The sequence below is a fragment of the Agelaius phoeniceus genome, chromosome 1 (genome assembly GCF_051311805.1).
Source record: "Agelaius phoeniceus isolate bAgePho1 chromosome 1, bAgePho1.hap1, whole genome shotgun sequence".
Classification (NCBI taxonomy): Eukaryota; Metazoa; Chordata; class Aves; order Passeriformes; family Icteridae; genus Agelaius; species Agelaius phoeniceus.
This window is the reverse complement of record NC_135265.1, coordinates 106450472-106471893: the sequence shown is the minus strand read 5'-3', so window position 1 is coordinate 106471893 and position 21422 is coordinate 106450472. Positions and strand designations below refer to the sequence as shown.

Here is a 21422-nt window from a genome sequence, read left to right as displayed (position 1 = left end):
TTCAGATACTAAAGCACTACCCAGCACATCTCCATTTCTGCTGTGCTTCTTCAAAGCAAATTTCCTAAACTCACTTCAAGTCTTCTTTGCAGTGGCCCATCACTGAACTAGAGGATTAACCATGAGATTTACTGGAGTGAGAACAGCCTTAAAACAGAGCTGGAAGGCAGCCCTCACATTTCCATCTCTCTCCTTACCAAGACACACAAACAAAGCAATTGGGAAATTCCTCTAACCTGACCACAGGTAAAGGAGGATTATTGTTATAGCTTTGAATAAAACAATTAATATGGGCATTCATTGTGGAAAGCAAAGCTACAATTGCCATGAGCTTCTATCAAAGCAGACAGAAATGGAAATAACAAAAACAAAATTTCAAAGAGAGTTGATTTAACACTGCAACACTTCGCTGCGTGGTGAAGGACTCAGGGAAATTCTAATCACTCTTTCAAAGCCAGAAGCTGAATTTACAAAAAGACCTTGTCAATTCAAGCAAATAATCTTGTTCCATGTGGTCACCCAGGTTTCAAAAGATCTGTGCAGAAACATGACATGGGATGTTTGAGAAAAACCAGAGCCCAGGTCCAGCAGTGTGTAAGTACAGTAACCATTACCCACTTTTAGATAGAAAAAAAAGGTGACTACGCTTCTTTGCATTAAAAAAAAAAAACAAACAAAAATAAAAGTCACCTCTGAAAAGTGGATCATGACTCAATAACTCCTGGGAGCCAGAACTGCACATTGAGTTGAAGGCTCTGCTAGTAAAAATATAATCAGATCATTCAGTACACCAGATACCACATATTTGGCCTCCAGGTGGGTCATGACCCCAGAGACTTTAAAGGAGAGGAACCGAACGGGGAGGATGAGGGAGGGGGTGAGTGTTGTTGTTATGGCTTAAAGCAATTTCACAATTACCTGATAGCGAATGATGAATCTGATGCAAACACCCTCCATTAAGTCAGCTCTATCAAGTCCTTACTTTGTGTTTAACCTAATAATGTAATTGTGTTCTCCAAAACACATAATCTGGCTTCTGATCTGGCCTACCCCACAGAGAAGTTTCTCTTCAAAGGAAAAGAAAGCAAGTTCCTCCACAAAGGCACTGCCAGGCCCAGCACAGCTTCTGTATCTCAAAGGGTTATCTCAGGCAAAGAGAGACCAGGCATTTATTTGTGCTGCAGAAAAACTGAACTGGTTGTTTCAGGTACAGCTAGTGGTTTCGATTGTTTACATCATTCTTAGTCATGTTCTGGGAGTATTATTTTTCCCCATTAGAGCATCACTAGGATGTACCCTGAACATGCATACAGCAGAAAGAATGTCAGGTAATAATGACAATAACAAATATATACACTCACTAAAAGTGCAGACTTCAAAGCCAAAAGTCTATGTACAGCATCGACTGTAGTATTCAGTGGGGAAGACTTATGTGTGACTTAAAACAAGATTGTAAGGTGGAGTAGAAGCCTTATTTCATAATCACAGTAAGATACCTTTTTCTCCCTCCTCACAGTCTTTTCAAGGTTTTAAAAGGTTTTTAAGGTTTTAAGGTCTTTTCTAAACCCTGTTTTGTCTTCATTAGGGACATTCAAATTCAACTGTAAAAGAGCTTACAATCTTATGTAGCAAGTGACAGATAAATAACTCATTCACAATGTCTTTTAAGAAAAATGAATTATTGGTTTGGATTTACCCTATTTGCAGGGCAGTTTCCTCTCATCTTTATTTTTTGTTTTATTTTTAAGAAAATATTGCTTGCATCCAATACCATTTAGAGCCTCATCATTCAGTCTAATGTTGCCACTACTGTGTAAAAGTAATGGGAAGGATCAAGAACATATATTTTTTCCTGACAAGGTTCCTTCTCTTATTGCTCAATTAATGGTATCTGTACTTGGTGTATTGCATCAGATTATCTGGGATTTGGACAATTGCTTGCACAGAGACAGAAAAATGCATGTACTACAGAGCCACATGCAGGGTGGTGGAAGAAGGCAGCTATTTCCCCACAACATCAAACAGAAAGCAAATCACAAGTGGTCTTAATATGGAGACTGCTATGCCCTTACTGCTCCATCTCTTCCACCCCAAGACTATTCCTACAGTCCTCAGGATCAGCTCACAAAACAATAAACGTACTAAAGGTAAAATTAACAGCTGGATGCAGGATGGTGTTACTAAGTTGAACTTACATGAATGAACTTCAAATCACCTCCAAGTGATTTAAAGCAAAAATTAGGTCTGAATTGCAGTTTTAGATATTCAGTGACCTGGGAGTTTTCAGCTTCACAGGATAAACCAGCAGTGATGTGACATTGAGGCTGGCAAAGGAAAACCACCAAAAAATAGCACTGAAACACCATCTCATCTCTTTTACCTCAAATTTGAAATGTTTCTTTAGTTCTTTTTAACAGTGTTATCCACTGAGCTGTGCACACAAAGAGCAGTTTGCAACCACGATCAAACACAGAGTACACTGAGAGACACAATGCTACAGAAGGCACTGCAAGCTGAGCTCAAGTCAAGTTTTACAAAATGGCCCTGGCTTTACTTTTCTCCAGGTTATGGCTCCCACTCAGAAAAAAAATGCTGCATTCTGGATGGGTTAAAAATCTTGCAACACAGTGAGAGAAAAACTGATGCTGCCAGTGCACCAACACATTCCTCTAGTGAGGACTGAGGTGATTTAAGATTAAGCATGTTCCAAACTTCATTTGATGCCATTTCCTAAGAAAACAGATGTAATAAGCAGATGAAGGAAAACATATAAAAGCTTTCAGGAGTTAATTATGTGGCTTTAGCCTACTCTGACTGCAAAGCTTTTGGAGTCCTTTCAAATGGTTGTGAAATGAGCAGATAAGTTACAGTGGAGGTTTTGTAGGGTTTTCTAAATAAATTAGTAGAAGATGGAGCAAATCCTTTTATGCTGCAGGGACCTTTCACAGTATACATAGGAAAAGGAACATTGCTATGCACCCTTAAAAAAAGGGATACACTTTGCTTTCAATAGAAAAACCTTCAGGTGCAAAAAAAAAGGGCTATCAACCTACAAACATCACTTTTGATTTTCAAGTTTAGGTATTGTTAAAAGACTTCATTATTTTAAAAGGAGTATATGCTCACACAGTTGTGGCAGGGGTGGCACAAATAAATCACCAAGGAGCACTTTTGAAAACCCCAGCCTGCCTCCTTAAAACAGGCATGCTCATACATAGCTTTCCTCACTTATGTTTTCTGTCCTAAATCAACAGGACTATTAACCACATTATTAATGCCAGTGCAATGCAACCAAATCAGCAACAATGCTTAATCCTAGCTATAGGATCAAGGCATTTTTTTGCTGTGTAATTTTGATTTTGCAATTAGTAGCAGACATGAATTACAATTTATTCTTCTAACAACCTGGCGTGTTCGCACAGTCAGGCAGTTATATTTGAATCACCTCTGTGCCCAGCAAGATCATGGACCAGATCCTCCTGGAAACTCTGCTAAAGCACATGGAAAATGAGGAGGTGACTGGTGACAGCCAACACAGCTTCACTAAGGACAAATTGTGCCTGAAAATTTTGTAATCTCCTGCAATGGGGTGAGACTGGTGGGAAGGGATCCCATGCAGAAGGATCTCACAGGCTTCTCCAGGCTTCACAGGATCTCACCACTTCTCAGTGGTCCCATGAAAACTTCATGTAGGTCCTGCACATGGGCTGGGACAATCCCAGGCCTAAATACAGGCTGGATGGGGAATGGATTGAGAGCAGCCCTGAGGAGAAGGACTTGGGGGTGTTGGTTGACAAGAAGAACAACACAACCCAGCCATGTGCACCTGCAGCCCCGAAGGCCAACCACATCCTGCTCGGTCAAAAGCCACGTGGCCAGCAGGCCAAGGGAGGGGATTCTGCCCCTCTGCTCTGCTCTGCTCTGGTGAGACCCCATCTGCAGTGCTGCATCCAGCTCTGGGGTCTCCATCATACCAAGAATGATGTAAAGCTGCTGGAGCAGGTCCAGAGGAGGGCCATGAATATGATTAGAGGGCTGGAGCACCTCTTCTGTGAGAAGAGGCTGTAAGAGTTGAGGCTGTTCAGCCTGCAGAAGAGAAAGCTCCAGGCCAACCTCCAGTGCCTAGGAGAAAGCTGGAGAGAGACTTCTGACAAGGGCAAGGAGTGACAGAACAAGGGGAAATGGCTTTAAGCTGAAAGAATATAGATTTACAGTAAGTATTAGGAAGAAATTCTTCACTGTGAGGGTGGTGAGGCTCTGGGGTTGGAACTAGATGGTCTTGAAGGTCCCTTCCAACTCAACCCATTCTATGACTCTATGAATTCATTTAGCTACCACTCATAATAACACAGCAGATAAAATTAATATAGTATGTAGGCAATTAACATAATAAAATAAGAACAAATTTGTTCCTCAAATAATGTATTCAAACTCAGTAACTGTTCCCAAAGCCAATACATTTTAATTGAAACTTGGTTATTTTTATATACTTTCCATATACATAAGTGTTTAGTCACTAACAACATATATTCTGTTAATACACAGATCTTATTGTAAGTTATTAGCTAACAACTATGTTTAGTATTTACCAATTAAAACAAACTATTCAGAAGCATTAGAGATATAAAATCTATTTAGGTCGTTTACAAAAATCTATGAAGTAAATTATATTCTCAGATGCACCCATTAATTTAAAGCTTTGTTTCTAATTATGATTTAGTGTTCATTTCAAGAGAACACTGTCTAATATTCCACCATTAAAAAAAAAAAATCCATAACTGGGAACTCAGTGAATGGTCCTTCTAAATAAACACAAGTCTGTGCTTGTCACCAATTTTAATGCTGGTAATTATCACTAATTGCTGACTTTTATGAATTGTATTTTTTGTTTGGATTTTTGTTTGGATTTTTTTTCCCAGTTGCTTCTATCCTGAGAAATTGAAAGGCAAAGTCACCAATGTTTCAGAAGAGCCTTGTAATGCCATAAAAAGAAGCAATCACAATGGCATCTCAGCTGGCATTGCTCGTGAAAATGAGAGGAATGATCATCTATTAAGCACTTTAGGATGGGGCACCTGGAAGCTGAGCACTTTGCCTACAATCCCAGGCATACTTCGAATGCCTTATCAACTGAGTTTGTGGACCAACTCTTCAACACAACTGGACTAACAAAGACCCCCATATGAAGCTAATGATATTGAAGTAATTTCCAGCCACTGAGTTTGTTCAGCTTGTTTGTGTTTCATTTTTTTCTTGCAAGTTGTCTCTACACCAGTTGTCCTCATCTGCTTTCAGAACTCAGTACTGTTCATATTCACCTGCCTGGTGCTGCCTTCAGTAGGACTCTGGAGTAGGACTGTGCATTATGGCTTAGCATACATTTATGTATTATTTATTTATTGTAAATTATTGTAAATCCTCAGGCCACTGGGCTGCAAAATTTAAAGTTTTAAACATCACAGCTTATGCTAATTATTTATTGTAGGCAGAAGGTACCATTTGCGTAGGAACTTATGCTTGACATTTTTAAAGACTGCTCACCAAGATGACACTACTTGATAGGAAACAGCAAAAAAAATCCCTATTAAGATACAGAAAATAGAAGCTAAAATGTAATCCATTTTGACACATCTCAGCATCAGATTGTACAGCATTAAAAAGAAAATCCTTAATAAAGATAATTTCAGATATGTATATCAACAATAAAAGTGGTTTTCCCCATGTTCTTTTCTTTTTTTTCTTTTTTTTAAAGTTTTCTCATGTGAAAGCGCTGCTAAGTAAGAGAGGAAGAGATATTTTTATTGCCAAGCAATATAAACAAATCGCTATTCATTTCACAGAGACATTAGTGGTTCTGAAAGTTCTCAGTTCCTGAAACACATACAAACTGACACTAATAAAAATAAAACTTTCTGAATAATAGCCATAATGGTAATACAGATTACATTGGCTCTTAAAACTTTCCAAACAAAGATGACCCAATTCGTCACAAATACCCACTTAATACTTTCTTTTTCCACCATATTCATCTTATCTGATCCATGCTCTGGTTTCTGACAGCTGCAACAGGCTAAAAATAAAGCCCTGGAGTAAAACTTTGTTGACTTCAACCTTTCCTTTGCTGCAAGCAAACTTTTTTTCCCCCATGAAGTTGGCAGAGCTGGAGATGTACCATGGCACTTCTTCAAATATGCAACTTGAAAGTAATTTCAGGGTTAGCAATAAAAAAAAAGAAAAAAGAAAAAGAAAATGTCTCTGCAGCCAGAACATGTCTCCGACTCTCTACAAAGGGTAACACCCTGCATCCAAGTGACTCACACATGGCATTTCCCCCTTCTCCTTCACTTGTAAAGTGCATAATTCTGCCAAAAGCACCATCAAGTTTTGTTCCTCTCCCTCTTCAGATAGATTATTGAAAGAATCCCTAACACAGATTTCTAGATTTAAAAATAAAATTTAATCAAGAAGAAATAAAGTCAGACTTAAGTAATTAAACTAGCCTTCACTAATGCACTTGGATAGAAGGTTAAGTAAGCTGTTGGTTCCTCACATCCTCCAAAAAAGGGCTGTTTTCCTGTTCAGAGCCCAGTTTGAAAACAGGCAAGCCTGAACAAGAGTTCTCCTCGGTTTTACAAGGGTTAGTCATCGCTAAAAAGGAACCAGCAAAGGTGGAAATAAGCCCCTCTTCTTTCACAGAGGCTTGTGTCAAAATGTCTGTCAAGTTCCCTCAGAGCACATACCTGCACAGCTTTTCCAAAAATACCATTTTCAAATAAGTCAAAATGATCATGCTTCAGCTCTTTTGGACTCAAAATATGTTTTAGAACAGAACAAGATTTTTCTTATCTGAAGCTCCCATGTAGTCACTAGATAGAGAGGCACGTCTAACATTTCTGCAGTCATTTTCAGCTCATTTTCAGCAGGGACAAGAAAAGACCAACACAGCAAAGCCAGCTGCTTTCATGGCCATTTCTATGCAGAAAACAATGCTCTGAACAGACAAGAAAACCCTCTATAGGTCAAAACCAAACAATCAGCTTAAATCCACAAGTAATGTCAATTTAATATCAATCAGACACTTTTTGCAACTTCCCTGCTGGTGGGAAACTGTGTCCAAGGTTTTCATAGATAATTTTAGTGGAAATGAACTTCCAAGTGCAGAGTGCTTTGTAGAGTTCTTCCTTGTCCACAACATGTTTGTCGCGTCTCAAAGCTGACTCTACTTTCTCCCCTCCCCAGAATACCACAAATTCTTCTGTAAAATAAACAAATTTCTGTCCAGAATCTCCGAAATTACCAGAGGCAACCCTGTTTGAGATCAAAGATGCACATCACTGTTGGTCCATCTGCAATATCCCAGATTTTAGTTAGGATGCAATTTTCAAGAAACAGGCAATCAACAGAACAACACTTGAACACCAGATCCAGGGATAGGGCTAAAAAAGAAGAGTTTTGACATTCAAGCTATCTTTTCTAGGTACTTAGGAATCTCAAAAGTTGTTTGTGGGATAAATGTCCACAAATGACATTTATACAACAACATTAGGAAAAAAAACCCCACCTTTATCTTTACTCAAAACAGAAATCCAAAAATTCAAATCACATTCTATTAACACTTAATAGGAGAAAGAAATAATTTTCAATTTCTAATGCTTATATTGTTCTGTAATGCAACTCATCAACCACTATGATAAATTTGGGGGGGGGGGGGGGGGAGGAGGGGCAGCTATGTCTTACATGAAAAAAAATTGTAATAAAATATTTGACTTGTTGAAGGCATTAGATACACTTCTGTACTTTTCTCCCCAAAATTTTAATGATGTCTACATGCTGGACTTAATTTACATGCAACATAAGCATGCTAGTACAGGCAATTTTGATTCCCAAAGCTGCTATTATGGTTTAATGAGTCAGCAACACAGAATATTTACAGGTTCTACACATTCTTGATGGCACACACATAAAACTTCCAGTAAATCCTGGCACTCAAGAAACTAATACTCAAAATATTTTTCTGTGACAGTTGCCACAGGGGAATATAAATACTATCCATAAAATTCTCACTGTGAGTGAAAATCTGCTTTAAAATTTTTTTAAAAACCCAAACCCCTGCTAAATAAACAGTTTATAAACACAGAACAATTTTCTCCAGTAGATGAGAAAAAAAAAATGTAAGTTACAAACAAAATTAAGCATTACAGCTCCAATATGTACTCTTCTAAGCAGTTTAATTATACAGATATAGCACTTAATTCCACATAGATATATATGTAAAATGTGATAGTCATTGTCTGTAGGGATAAAGCTGAAAATAGTCTCAGACCTCTCACTGAATTCCTACAGCAGAAGCCAGAACAATCTCATTGATAAATAAATCACTTAATCCTTTCTTCATTTGCCATCACCCTATTGCAAAAGCATGAAGCCAAAGCCTGGAAAGTCAAAGCTAAAGCCTGACCTTCCATCTCTATCCTCTCTGGCTGCTCCCTTGTGTACCCCTCAAACACATGCCATCATTTCCTGATGAGTTTAGAAGGGGTTATCAGGAGACTTTCTGGACATGTGTCAGTTTTGTGGCAACCTGAATGCTATACAAACATCTTCTGTGTTTAATAGGTGATTTGTATTTTAGTAGGTTTATCCATTCCCGACTTTATTTGTTTAAAGGTGACTTAACCTTGACATAAATCAATGTTAGGCATCTGTATGGAGTACTTCTGAAGAGTTTAAAAGTTAAACTCTACAAAGACCTCCATTTTGCAAGAAGGTTTCTTTCAAAAATAAACCAAACCAACTAGTCAACTTCTTTGTTCACTTCCCCGCACCTTGAAAATTATGCAGTTTATTCCTTTTTTTGCTCTTCTTACAGAGTTCTTCTACAGATCACGATGAAACACCAGGCTGGTCACTATAAAAACACCACCACCACTGGCTCCCAAGTACCTTTTTCTTCCTAATACAACCATGAGTGTTTGTGTAAGACAGCAGGGCCAGCGAGTCAGAGGCTCTGGGTCATGCCTTGCAGCAGCCCCCCCTTCCAAAGGAAAACAAAAAGCACTGAACCTTTTCTGCCACATGCCCAGTCCTTCCCCCACCACCTCTGTGGTGAAGACGGCCATTATTACATTTCCTTTCGGGTTATTTACAAGGTCTTGGCTCTGACATTGATTTCTTATCTGTTTCTATGACAAATGTTAAGTGTTAATAAGCTGTCCTTTTAAAGAAAGATAATGCTAAACAAATTATAGGAATTAATTACCCCAAGCCTATTCTTTATTCTTTTGTTCTGAGCATTGAAACAAGAACAGTAAAAATTACTCAAGACCAGAAAAAAACACACTTTTTTTCCTGCCAATTAATAAGTGTTAGCAGATTAAAGGAAGTTACACTTTAAGCCAGGCAGTACCCTGAAAATCTAAAGCAAATTTGTCAGGGAATATAGAACAACCAGGCAGGCACAGCTCCCTTATGAACAGTTTTTTAAATTATAAGTGAAGAGTTACTTATTACTTTTTCAGATAACTTGTTCACGGTTTAAATTTTAGGAGAAATGGTGAAAGTTTCAGAAATCTTTTCAGTTACAGAACCATTAAAATGATAAACATTTGGGATCCCAAAGTACACTTCTACTCTAACTGTCCTTTCAGACCTGCATTGACTACACTATAATAGCTGCCAACATTTGGTAAGGATTAGCCTTTCATTTAGACAAAAGCAAGCATTCCTTAGCTAAATCAGCACTTTTTGCCATCAGACTCATAAAACCTTTTCACAACACAGATTTTCAAGAGAATCCTTTAGGGTTTTAGGATGCTGCTCCTTTTACTAAGTAACAAAATACACCCCAGGGTGTCTCATTGACCGCACTCAGCTGTCCTTTGACCTCTGCAATTGTTTAGCCTAACTTCAGGGCCACAGAATCTGCCTCCCCCCACCCCCCCATCGAAAAGGCTAATGTTGCTTCCTCCTAGCACCTGGTGAAGCAAAATCCTGGAGGTTCCCCCCCTCTTCCAGATTTATGCCACGTTCCAGATGTTGCCAAGCAGAATGTTCCTGCGAGGAGGTTTTGGGAGCCCCCAAGGGCTGTGCAGAACCTGGGCTGTGGCCATGACCCCCTTGCTCTGCCCAGGGCTGCCCTTGCCCCCTGGGATACAACAGGTCATAAAGCAGGAATAGATCTTCAGCCTTCTGGGTACCCTGGCTATTTAAATGCAACAAGAAACTATGTGAGCCCAATATTGTGTACTGAGGCAAGCCTCCCCCCACTCAGAAGTCAGGGAAAAAAAGACCTGTGAGAATCTCAGTTGGAAGCACAAATCTACCCCAATCATTACCAAGATCTGCATTCTTCTTCCCATTTGTTTTAAACCCTTGGAGAGGACAAATAAACAAACAAACATTCACCCTCCAAGTGCATAAAACATATATTTAGCTAGTTGCTTAGGTATTTGCAGAGCCTCTAAGTAAAACAGCAGAAGAAGATTGTTACAGCTTCAAAAGAAGTGTCATTAAATAATGAAGTTGACCTCATTGTGGGTATATAAGAAAAAAATGGCAGCACAAATCAGCCCTCTGTTGAAGGCTTTTTGATTATATGAACTGGATTTCATGATTTTTTTAAGAACTAAAAACAAAATCGCTATTTACTGTCCACACAGCTCCTAAAATGCAGTCAATGGAAATGAAAGCCGAGATGCTGATCACAAATATACAGTGTATTTTCTATTAGGAAAGGCAAGTACGGTACCTTCTCAGATTCCTTTCAACCTATTTGAAATGCAGTCATGATTAAAGGATGCAGCTAAGAGTTTGTGAAGCCTTGCTGCATTGTTTAAAACTCCTGACCACCTGAAAAATAAAAAGGGAGAAAAAAATCAGAATTACTCATGCCAGCATATAGTTTATAACAAGACAAAAAACCCTTCCTGTGGAAACCTGGTCTAGGGTGAAAAAAGGAGTGCCAGTGACTATAAAAAGCACATTTTTCTTTAGAGGAATACTTGATTGAAAGTGCTTGGTTGCTTCTCTATATTCTACCAGAAATCCAAACTCAGAATTTGCACATTTTTGGCACTGAAGTTACTATATGACAGATTAGGAATTTATCACATTAATATGACAAAGTTAACTGTTGTAGAAACATTAAAAAATATATGATAGTGCAGAAGTAATTCTTTTACTATTTATAAAGAAACAAAACAAATGGGTGAGCAGCTATCTACCCTGGAGATCAATGTTCAAAATTAAATCAGAATTATATGGTTGCTCTCCTATCTGGCTTTCCATAAAAATATTGAAGGGAAAACATTACTAATAGAAATTGCACTTAATAAAAGAAAATACACCTGAAATATCCCAAGGAATGGTAAAAATGGTGTAGCGAGGAGCAAGCAAAAGAATAACTCCTAAAAGACCTAGGGCTGTACAGAACACCAATTAACATCAGGAAAAGATTTAAATTAAGTTGTCATTGAGTGGACTTTGACAAGACTTTCTTAGGCAGACAAACTGGTTTGGTTTCTCAATAGCAACAGACCATATTTTGCCAAAAGATTTAAAGGAATTTTCCCTGGTGCTTGCAGATGGGATTTTAAGGCTTAAAGCTGGGACTACAGGCACAGGCCCACTTGCAAAACCAGAACTCAGCTGCACACCCCAAATTCAAACTCCAGGCTTTAAAATTAACGCCCTTAAAGCTTCCTCCCCCTCCTCTCAATTTTAAAAATCAGCCTGTTTAAGAGAGCAGCTGCAACCCTCACCTGTGGCTCAGGGAAGGTTTTGGGCAGGATTGTTGTGTCCTGAAGGAAGGCACTAAACAGCTCTATTGCCAGGGAGCACCGATGCTGCCCCCACGCCCGTGCGCGCCCCCGCCACGCTGGCAGCGGCTCCGGAGCACAGGGACAGCAGGGATAACACAGCAGCCCCCGACCAAACTGTAGGGCTCTGCACAGCCTGCAGCCACTGCAGAACGTCAGTAATCCAATTCCAACTGCTCCTGGCTCTGAAATTGCTATTTTTCAGACACGTGCTGAACATTTCACCTGCTAGTAATGACATTTTTGTATTTTCTTCTAATTACACTCAAAGCTAAGACCTTTGGCCCTAGGCCACAGACCTCTATTCAGGCTGCACACATTCTCTTAAAGGCCCTGAGCCTTTGTTGTCACTCTCAGTCTTTCATCTATTATTTATATCCATTGAGAAGAGAGATACTCCACCATTTGTGAAGCTTTAAAGCTTCTAATCATCTTAATTTCTTCGCCTTTCAACCAGTGCTTCCCCTTATGGACCAATGCCAACAGTGTGACAAAATAATTTTTCAAGCCAAGATCCTCCTGGACCCTTCCCAAACCTTGACACACACTGGGCTGTAAGTGCCTTTTGTCCTTTGCTGGCTGCTTTTGCAAACACAGACCTTTGCTCAGCTTGGGGCTGGGGGGTGCAGATCTGCTTGTCAGAGCATTCAAAGGAGTTTTCTTGGGGTTTATGTGGTTTTGCACCACTTTCTCTCTGTAAAAAAGTCTAGCTCAATTAGTACAGCTAAATCAGAGATGCTGTAAGGAACCTTATCTCTTTTAAAAATATTAAGTACCTTCTGAAATACCATCAACTATGAATTTTAAGTTTCCATTTTTTTCTTCCAAAAGCTAAACTGCTGATTTTTATACTGTTATGCGCCCACTCAGAAATGACAGATAATCACACAATATTCAAGACATACATACAAAATACCATTGACCCTTTTCCTGAATATTGGCAACATTAATTTGTCCTGACCATATAACATAACGTGACCAAAAAAAAAGTTTGGCATCTTATGTTCAGGTCATCTCCTTCTTATCCTCCCTTATTTGCAAACGAAATAGGAAACAAATCAACAGCATTTTTGCCAAGATGCAGAAGATCTCTTCAGAATTTATCAACCACTAATCTTCATTGCCAAGACCTGTGAGATCTGCTAACGTGACCCACATCTTGGCTCTTTCTTCCACTATGGTCTGGCTTACTTTTGATTTTTAACAGTGCTTCCTTGTTGTCTGTCCCCTCTGAAGACCCCCAACCCCCACGTCTTTTCTTATTTTTACCATTTGCTTCAACCAGCAGTTCACTTGAGACTCATCCATCTTACAATGCCCAAAGTGACAGATGCTCTCAGGAATGACCATACTGTTGAGTGAACAAAAGATAACATCACCTCTAGGAACTCAGGGAGAAATACAACTTCAACCCTGAGACATGGTTATCCTGGCAGAGACAGCACCATAAACCTCTCTCAAGTGAAAAAAACCCCAACCAACAACTGTGGGGAAAAGGAATCTGACACAATTACAAGCCAAAAAGAGTATTCTTTCCATCCTATGCTGTAGTTAGTGGTGTTGATGACCTTTTTATTTTCTTTCCCCCCCTCCAATACCCCATTGAAGAATTTTGTAGAATTTACTTGTGATAAAATCAAGATGAGAAGAGAGAATGGAGAAAATTCACACAAATACTGTTTCAGGACCCCTACAGACTTGAATGGAGGAAGAAGGCACTTTGCAACAGCTTCAGCAGAAGGTCACACAAGTCCTTTGGCAAAACACAGACATTACCTTGTTAAAATCTACACATCCTACAGACCAGCTGTTGCTCAGTTAAATTCCACAGGAATTCAGAATCACCATGCAAGCCTGTGCCCTTGAAAAATGCATACTGTAACCAGAGTAAGATTACTTTAATGTCACAGCTGCTTGATAAATCTGTAATCTGCAAGTAAAAACTCCTCAGTGTTTTGACATTTGAGCATGCATCACTTAAAAAAAATTAAATTAGAATGATAGATTTTTCCAGCCAACACCCACATATCCAGCTATAGAGTGATGCCTGTTCCTAAACAAAAATCTGCCCTCTGTGCCTGTAAGACTGAGCTAAAAAGCACTGATTTAGAACACACTCAAAATTCTCCATACAGTCAGTGGGACAGGACTTGTTGAAGAGTCCTGGGTGGTAGAAAATATTACTTAAAAAAAAGGAAAGGTCATATTAGCTTCTCCTGGTGACATATGTGCAAAAGTGACACCACAAAAGCTGAGAACTCCTTCTCTGCAGTGAGACACAAAGAATTTCCCTGTCTCTCAGTAAAGCTTTAAATAGCATCTCATGTTCAGTTTCCAAACCCTTCAATTCATGAAATAACCATCATAACAGTACATGAGACTGAGAACATGTGAGCTGTACAAATGTAAAGTTAGAGCTGTAAAATAAAATAGGGGGCCTGATAACCAAACATTTCCTGTCCAGTGTGAAGTCAGGGAAAAATCATAACATGGGTTTCTTAAGATTTGTTGATTGATTGTATTTAGCCATATTTATTAATTTGTGATGAGTTATGATTTTAGGCCCCTATTCTGATGTAGAATGTTTCTGCTGTGCTCTCATAGCAGACCACATCAAACCACCAGACTGTAAATGCAAAATTAATGTATAAATACACCATTTTTTAAAATAGGCCATTTTCCCACAGTATACCATTCTGTAGTACCATTTTGGACATCCAACACACAGAAATTAAACTAAAAACCACTTTGATCCTTCCTAAAGAGGATCCCAGCTCTGGCCCTCAGACCACCTTTAGGGTTCCTCTCCCATTCTGAGCCCCTGAGTGATCTGACACCGAAATCTTTGATAAAATCCCCTTCAGTTGGGAAAAACATGAACAGGAAAATCTACAGAAGACCATTACTGGTATATGACTGAAAAAGTTTTGTGCAAGACTCTGCTTTCCACCTCATATCTCAGCAACTGGCAGGGTTCAAGGCATACTGCAACTACCAAGAAGAAAAGAAATTAGAAGATTGACTCTGGGGAATGTACTGGGACATTCTGCTGTGGTATCTGAATTCATTAACTCCACTACACCTTGAGTGTCACCATGTCCAGAACAACTTTCTGAATCTTCTTCCAACCCAAATAAATCAATGAAGCAAATAATGAAGTCTGCACTTAACATCCTCACAGGAAAAAAAGCTTGAAAATATACAATGCTTTCACCCAAAATACCTGAAGATCAGATATGGATGAAAAAGTAGCAAACTGTTTCCTGCCTTAAAAAATCTGCACCCAAATGGGCATCTTATCAAGCAGCCAGCCCTTACACATTTTATTTCTAAATATTTATCACAGTAGAGGGAAGTGTTTATAATTAATATGCAATCCATCTTCTGCATGCTGCTGCTTTTAAACAAGACAAAATGTGAGTAAAAGGTCAAAGCTACTAGAAAGGGCCTTGGAAAAAACCTCTGATATTACAACCATTTTGGTGGAAGAGACAAGGTGTAAAATAGATTACTGGAACCAAACTCCATATGGAATAGGGCAGACCAAGGGTAGTGATCCAAACAGCAGTGAACAGTACCAGAACTGCCAGTATTAATGTGTTTGGTAACTCTAGACTGCTTTGGAAATCTCTCATTCCATGAGATTCATATTTTCCAATTGAAGCTGAACATTTTTACATGCATGTATACAAAATCAGTTCTCATTCAATGCAAGTTTAACATGGAATGACTGAAAAATGGATAATAAACTTACAGGTAACTTCTGTCATTACCATTAAGTTATTGACACTGAAACATGACCTTGAAATGACAGCTTCATTAATGCAAGTTTTACCAGGGAAGGTTTCAAAAAGCCCTGATTAAATTAACTACTTTTAAACACAATAGGATCAATATGTATGCAGAGAATGTACACCCCCATGGCAAGTTCTGCTTGCTTGATTGATCAAAAACAAAACAATCCTGTGGCTTTCCAGATCTCAGCTGGTGCCAGAAATCCACACAGAAAAAAAAAATCCATCTAAATGAAACTCTGAAAAGGTTTACCCTTCACCAGTCTATTTGCACTTCAAAAACTCCTTAAGTCCTTCAGCTAAACCCCAGGGTTGAACCATTTCAAAAATGAGAGGGGGATGGCCATGATTTATCTTCTTTCTGTGCTCTGGACAGAGCTGTAAAATCTGCCTGCTGGTGTGCCTGTGTGCTACAGGCTTCTTTTCATGAACCTTGGATACTTACTCGTTTTAGAAACAACTCTGCTCAATTCCTTACTGCCCTTTATTTCCTTCAGTCAGACACAAGTACCATTTATAAGGGAAAATTTTGATTTTTGGTCACCAGCATGCAAGCTGATGAAGCTGAATCGGCAAAATGGCCAAGCATCTGAAATTAGCATTTTAAAGGAAAATATAGCAGATCTTATTCATACCTGTAAGGATTGGCTGCTGCCTTAGTGAATTTGTGCTCATGGAACACTTGTTGAACAATCTCATTTAAGCCTATCCCTTATATTTACTAGTATTAAACACATTTTTTAGCAATAAGCTCAAATAATTTTCTGTTTGTAGATAATCAATGTGTTAGGTCACTCAGGATGCATTTTCCAGGCTTCTTTACTTCAAGGTACATTACCAATAGAAGGAAAATGGAGATTTCATGGGTCACAAACTTCTGCATCACGAGGACCATCAGTGCTGCTGTCAGAGCCCACTAAAACTCAGTCAATACACTCTTGCTTTATTTGTCCACTATCAAAATCACTGCACCCAAATTTCTAAACAGGGTTGGTTTTTTTTCTGAAGTGAAAATACCAATCCAACCAATACTGACATTCTTTGAACACAATTTAATGCTGTGATATTCAGTTTGTATATTAAAAAATATAAACACACACATATAATATAAACATAAATCCTACAGCACCAACACTGTGGAAGGGCACAAAGCAAGGGCACTGAAACATGTTTGTGTACTTCAACTTTTCTAAAGCTTTCTTCTACTCCTAAGATCCAAGCCTATAAACCACATATAAGTGGCACAACTACTACCAGTCTAAATTCTTCAGACTTGGGTAGACTTGCTCTCAAGGGAAACAACAATAAGAATAGATTCAATATTAAGTATTTTTGCATGGAAGGGGCCCATTTATTTCCAAAGTCTTATTCAGATTTTGCTTTTATCACTGATTTTCTTGCCTTCCATTCTGAAACAACAGAAATGGATGAAAAATACGTTATGAAAATATAAAAGCATTGCACATCCTGCCACAGGAGGCTGAGTCTTAATTAGACTAGAGTGAAGCTTCAAAAACATTGACATTGTGCTTGTTTTTGTGCAAGCCAAATGCTGGCCCTAACAAAACTGCAGGACTAATCTGGGGAAAAAAAACCCCAACCAACCCTAATCAGTCTATTAATCCCCACTCAAATCCACAAGGATACTTAAGTAAGAGGTTGTGGATATAAGAAGGAATGGCATCTTACTCAGCATCTGACATGCTACTCAACTTAACTCCTCAGAGTCTGAAACTCTCCTTTGCTCCAGAAAAAGAGTAGGAGATGCTTTCATAATATATCCTCTTTTGTGCATATGCTTTTCATACTAAAACACCCTCTCCAGTATAACTTGATTTTTTGTAAAAACTGTAATAGAATATTTCTTTGACTTTGTCCTTCACTGGTTCACATTTCTCAGACTGTGATGAGGCTGTTTGTAAACTTGCATCTTCTCCTGGTGTGCTTGCAAAAATTCAGTATTTCAACTGTCACCTCATTAGCAAAACACTTCAACTTCCCTACATGAGCCAACATTTGCTATTTTAATAAAGCTTTCATGAAGGTGGAAGTTTACACTGTCTCTTGTCTCTTTTTACCACATTCCCTATTACCAAGAACAAGCTTTGTAAAATATATATTGTAATAAAGAATTTTTGAGTATTTGTGTAGCTATCTATTTTTTCCATACTTATTTACAGTTACTGAGAAAACTCCAAATGGACACACTAATCAACAGGATTTGGTACTTCTATTTCAACCAAAGTGAATGTCACCACACCACAGCCAGGTAAACCCACTTTAGAAACTGAAGTCCAAGCAGACAGAAGAAAAATACCATAAAACAGAAAAAAGAATCTGGAAAAACAAAACACCAGTAAGAAATACCCTGTGGATTCATTAGCAACCAGGGTGGCAGGCTTTCCTCTAATTCCCTTTAAAAGCCCATGACTACCTGCAGAGCCTGGGAGTGCAAATCACATTAGTGGAGCCACCAGATGACCAAAGAAAGCACTGGAGGCCTGGTGAAACCAGTAAACAAAAGGCAGCATTCCAGCTGAATGCCGCTGCTAGAGTCAGCATTGTAAGATGCTTGGATCTGATAACCCAAAAACCAGATTAGCTGCAGGAAACAAAAGAGTAAAATGAGAAACAAAGGGGTCATTTTGACACATGAAGAAATCATTTCCATTAAAGCATCTTGAGTTTACTGTGTAGTTATAAAAACTGCTCCTACTTGAAGTGACATTTGAAGCAATGAAGCTGTGACAGTGCAGTGTCTTGGAAAAGCTCCTGAAATAACACATCCTTGAACGCCATATAATTTAGAGAGGGAAACTGGCCTCTTTGTCTTTGAATCTTTATGACGTTTTAAAGGTCTAATAATGATTTTTAAATCTGTTGTACAGATTTCAGTTAGAAGACTTAACACATATGGGTAGGCTTGAGGAACAGATTCACTGGTTTCATCTGTATTTAAAAGTCTCCTGCAGAAAATTCACATACTACAATATTCTCATATAATTACACAAGAAGGCTGCCTTCTCCCCCCAGTCCCCATCTCCTCACATGTGTGCCTCACTTACTATCAACACAGGAAAGAATAATATTATATTCCTTAGCAGAAGCTTAAAAAGGGATTTTTATTCTGAAGAAAGCCCAGGCACACTATAACCACAAGGACCAAACTGCAAAACTCAAACACAAAAGTCTGTAAGAATATGCAGACACCAGAGAGAGAGAGAAGTCAAAACTTTCCAGGGTAAAATTGGAAAATCTGCTGCAATTTTGTCTTATATGCTCAAAGCCTAAACAAGTCTTTTTCTTTCTTCACAAGACAGCAAATTGTCCTGCTATGAAATATTCACAAGACGGAAGAAATTTTCTGAAGAACACTGTGGTATGCAGAGAACATTTCAGCTTGCTGGCTTTGCTCTCTGCATCTCTTGCTGCTGGCACACAACACAGAAAGCTGACACATGGTGAGGGAACAAGCCTTCCTGGAACACCACTTCACTTTTCTTCCCTGGGTTTTGAACACATACAGCAACAGAACCTGCTAGCATCAGTAAGGATGGGATCTCACATATGCAGCATATCTATCCACAGCCACATGATTCCTCTCAGTGACAAATGCAGAGAAAACAGACCCAGAAAAATATCTCAGCAGAGTCTGGTGGAGACAGCATAAAAGGACAACCTGCAGCTGTGTCCAGACACAAGTATATGGTATGCACTGACCTGGAAATCCTGGCTCAGTGAAAGGCTTGTCAGAAAAAGCTTTACAAACAACTTCTGCTACTTGGTGAATTTTTCAAAATACACAGCCATGAAACACATCTGAAAGGGCAAGATGTAATGCCCTCATCTAATTATAGAATATGGCCATCTCTGGGGACATCTGTGCCATCATACCCATCAAAGCCCAAGAGACCAATAGTATGGACTAGGTACTGTGCACATATGGTTTTCCCTGCTTCCAAACCACTCTGCTCTGGAATACTACCATGGTATCCATGCTGCTTCTAGTAATTTTGCCACATACATGACCCAAGAGAAAAAGATGGATGGGGAGAAGACAGACAGAGTAAAAGCCCCTCTGCTCTTACTCTTCTTGTGAAGTTATCTTCTTACCCAAAACAGCACTCAGGCATAAATATGCTTTTATAAATCCAGAGAAGGAAAACGTGAAAGCTCTGAAGGACAGAGTCAAGAAGAAAGGAGATTTCAAAAGAAATATGATTTGTGGCCAAAATGTGCACACATATGTGCTGTAGGAATCTTGTTGGAGGGGAAACACAAGATACTGTTGTACACCTGGCTCATCTTGAACCCTTATACTGAGGACATTCAGCCTGTCACCATTCAAAGAAACTTGTGTTTGTATTTACAGCAATCAGCTAGTCTGAATACAAAGATGGATGCAGCTAGTAATCACATAAAATCATCCACTTTAATGCAGTTGGCCTTTGGGCTGCGAAGAGAAAACAACATGCTTAGTAATCATGAAGAGTTAGATTATGATTAGTGATTTTACACTGCATCTTTCTAATAAAATATCAGAGAACTCTAAGCAAAGAAACAGATCAGTTCAGAATACTAAAAAAAAAACCAAACCTTTAAATATTTAATACAAGCAGACCCCATATTTGAATTACAAGTGGCTTTCCCAAGCAAGGCTATTTATTTCAAGTTGTGTTGCCCAAATTCTCCCATCACCAAGATACTCCAGAAAAACAGAAACTCCATCAGGGCTTGCTGTTTATCTGCCATTTGTTGTGCAGAAACACTGAGTATGGCCAGACCTTCCTAAAAATGATAATGTTAAAAGCTTTCCTCTCTTTGAGGAATTCTAGTTATTTCTACATAGGGGCAAGCACCTGACTCACAAGTCTTTCCCTAGCTGGGAATGCCATGGACCCAGTTCTGGGCAGTTGATTGAACACCTGTGAGGTAGAAGAAACTGGTTTCTTGTTGCTTAAGGTCATTCAGCAGAGCTGGCACAAGGTCCCTAGAAAGACCCTCACATACATAGAAAAATGGATGGGTTCCTTATAGACCTGATAGGAAAACCACAAACAGACCAGGGCATCTTCACTACTCATGCTGATCTACATCCTCTATGACTGCAGTTTGAGTCTGCATCTTTTCTCACATCAAAACTGCTTTTGTTGAGAAGCTCTTTATATGAAGACTTGCACAATGCCCAGAGAGTTTCCTTGAGCACAATTTTGGACCACAAATATTGGACATTGCAATAGTTATCCCAGTAGACTAGGAACCATTAATAGAGAAATTACATCTAATCCAGACACTGCTTGAAGTGCCATGCTAGAAGTCCAGGAATATTTACAGAAGTGGCTATGGAAGCATTCTACCTCAAGGTGGGAAGAGAAATCAAGCTGCTCTTTGAACAATTAACACAGAAATCTAGCATAGACAAAGAGACGTGAAAGCTGCAGGACTGGGAAAGAATACTGCTCTGCATTCACAAGGAAAAGACAGTTGCTAGTGCTTTTATTCAGTCCTTTCACATCTCCAGTGCTCTGGCATGAAGAGAAACAAAAAAAAAATGGCCATGGAAAAAAAAAAAGGCATTTCAGAAATAGGAATTTAGTAAGAAAAATAAGTAGAAAGAGAATACCTTGTCCTCTCTCACCCACACTGAAGTAGAGAGATCTCATGAAGACTGGGAATAAAAAAAAAGATCATTCTATTTTTGAAGTACAGGAGGGGGCAACAGATAAAAACAGTGCTAAGGAACTCTCTCTGCTTGTGATTATAAACCTGAGAGACTGATAAAGGTGGGCTAAGGAGGATAATGGCATTTTCT

The 21422-nt window shown here is 38.9% G+C and overlaps 1 protein-coding gene across 5 annotated transcripts in view; it reads right to left on the bottom strand.

The window, feature by feature from the left end:
- Positions 1-21422, bottom strand: part of GREB1L (GREB1 like retinoic acid receptor coactivator) — a 133078-nt gene that overhangs the window by 65387 nt on the left and 46269 nt on the right. For all 5 annotated transcript variants that reach the window (XM_077184770.1, XM_077184784.1, XM_077184782.1 and 2 more), the window contains one exon: positions 10748-10848. The gene's annotated coding sequence lies outside the window, so the exon portion shown is untranslated. The remainder of the gene's footprint in view (positions 1-10747; positions 10849-21422) is intronic.